Raw genomic sequence first — 2665 nt, forward strand, 5'->3', positions numbered from 1 at the left:
TGTGTGTGTGTGTGTGTGTGTGTGTCCCCGAGGGAGGTACAGTCAAACCTGCCTTGATGGCGACCTCTATTAGACGGAGACCTCTATTAGACGGACACCTGTACAAATGGCCACTAAGTACAACGTTTCCATAGTTTTTAACAGTTATAGTGTGTTAGTAAGTTCTGATTTTTAATACACATGTACATAATATATATTTACATTATTTTTCAGTGTCCTATCGTTTATAGTTAATGTATGGTTTGTGAAAGTTTTTCTTAATGTTTTTAAACTGGTTTTTCTTGTTTCTGTGAAATATTTTTTCTTGTGTGAATGATTATGTGATTGGTGTAAAGCGCTCAGAGCTTATACTATAAGCTTGTAACAAAATTGTTGCCGAATTTGTTGGTTAATCTAAAAAAATTGAGGAGGTTTACAAATTGTCCAACTTTCAGCACATGATTACTGTAAATCTTGTATTGAATAAGTAATGATATAGTATCTAGGAATGACAGTGTAACCAGAGCCCCCTTATACAAATTAAATATTATACATAATTAATGTATTATTTAAGGAAAAAATATGCATTATTCATCATAAACCAACTTTGGACCCCTCATTTTTAAAAATTCTCGCCCCGCACCTTATATAATACTTTTTTAACGTTTGAGGAAAGCATTATGTTTTTGTCTTTTCTGACAAATTTAAACATTGTTACGGCTTCGGCGACTCTGTGTATTGTCAAAACTGTTGTGAAAATCGTGAGTAGTGTTTTTCACAACTGCTGTTTTCTATAGCTTATCTAGGTAAACAATAACTTTTGTTATACACGAACACATGTGTCCGCCCAATGAACAAGACAACGGTACTGTGATCTGTCAGTCATTGCCAAGAGTCATAGGCGTCTACGCTTTTTAAAAAATCCATTTGGGCAGTGTGGTTTTAATATTTTGAATTGTTAACTTGCTGAATATCATATTGTGATGGAGATGAAATCTAAGCTAAAACTGAAATTCTTTACTCACAAGAACATTGCTCTGAAAGTATATAACTATTTCACTTGTGAGAAAAATCGCGGTCGTCTAAATCGTTCAATTTCTGATCCATTTAGCAGAACTAAACATTTGCTTGATTTATGTGGCAGGACTTTGAACAGATGGATATCGGAGGAAAATGCAACCGAGGACGTCGAGGTGACAAAGAGGCCGACATGTTAAATGTGATACCTCTGACAGAGATCTCGTGGGACGCGCTATTGGAAAGATGTTGGGTGATAACCAGCACCTCACACTTAGAACACTTGTGTCTTATTTGAAAAGCAATCACGATTTGGATATCAACAAACAGACTTTATGGCGCATTGTGAAGAGTGTAGGTTTCAATTTCAAGAAGACAACAACATCCAAAGACGTAATTTGTGAGTCAAAGAACATGGCTGCACTGAGGGGGAAATACCTACGAAAATTACAACAGCTTAGAGAAGACAACGTTGACATTTATTTTCTTGATGAGTCCTAGAATCTACATCAATGCCCAGCACACGTGCACCAAAGAATGGCAATCTGACAGACAACAGAGATTCATTCCCACTGGAAAAGGTAAACGTCTTAGAATTGCGCATATCGGAAGCCATGTGAGAGGACTAGTGAATAATTGTGAACTGGTTTGGGAGTCAAAGTCGAAAGATGAAAATGGCGACTATCCCAAAGACATGGACAGTACGAGTTGGAAAACTGGAATAGTAGCACTGTGGTGCCTGCAGTAGACAAACAATCCTGCCTGGTTATGGACAATGCATCACATCATTATGTGACTAATCCTGATGATGAAGTGCCAACAAAATCTACGAACAAAGGCCCTATAATAGCCTGGCTTGATAAGCATGGGATCGACCAGGGTACAGCAAAAACCAAAAGGATCTCCTAGACATTGTGAACACCAGCGAACAGAGCCAGATAGAAGTTTTTCGAGTTGACAAGTACATACTTGGAAGAAAATGGTCACATACCTCTTAGGCTCCCTCCTTACCACCCTCAGCTTAACCCCACTGAAGTAATCTGGGCTGAGATGAAGAAAAAAGTTGCTTTGGCAAATACAACATTTAGACTCCATGACGTTAAGCGACACACAAAGCAGGCCTTATCAAGTATAGCCAGAGAATTTTGGCAAAAGTGTGAGGACATGTCAAAGCAACAGAGGAAAGATACTGGATAAATGATGGATTACATTTCCCTAAGCAGCTTAGTGTAGTCATCAACCTGATTGACGATTCATCTGATTCTGAATAATTAGTGAGTGTTAAAATATGTTTAAATGTGTCCCGTAGATCTGTCACTATCTCTCTATAGGTGTGTCTGTCTGTCCGTGTAACCATCAATGTCGCTTCAGATAATGGTTATGAAATTTGTTCAGAACTGGAGACGCCTATAAACATCCGAGAAACTAGCAATTTGTCCAACTTTCAGCACGTGATTACTGTAAAACGTGTATTGAATTAGTAATGATGCATCGTAATTAATTAACCAGCCATAATTTCGAAAAATTGATTGCATTTCCCAGTGGATGAGATGGAAACTTAGCTCTTCTTAAAATATGAAGGCGATCAGTTGAGTAATCTTTGAGATATCCAGCGTCAACATTTTTGTTACAAGCTATAGTATGGGATAGAGCGCTATATATATATATA

This window comes from Aplysia californica, unplaced genomic scaffold (genome assembly GCF_000002075.1).
Source record: "Aplysia californica isolate F4 #8 unplaced genomic scaffold, AplCal3.0 scaffold00353, whole genome shotgun sequence".
Taxonomy (NCBI): Eukaryota; Metazoa; Mollusca; class Gastropoda; order Aplysiida; family Aplysiidae; genus Aplysia; species Aplysia californica.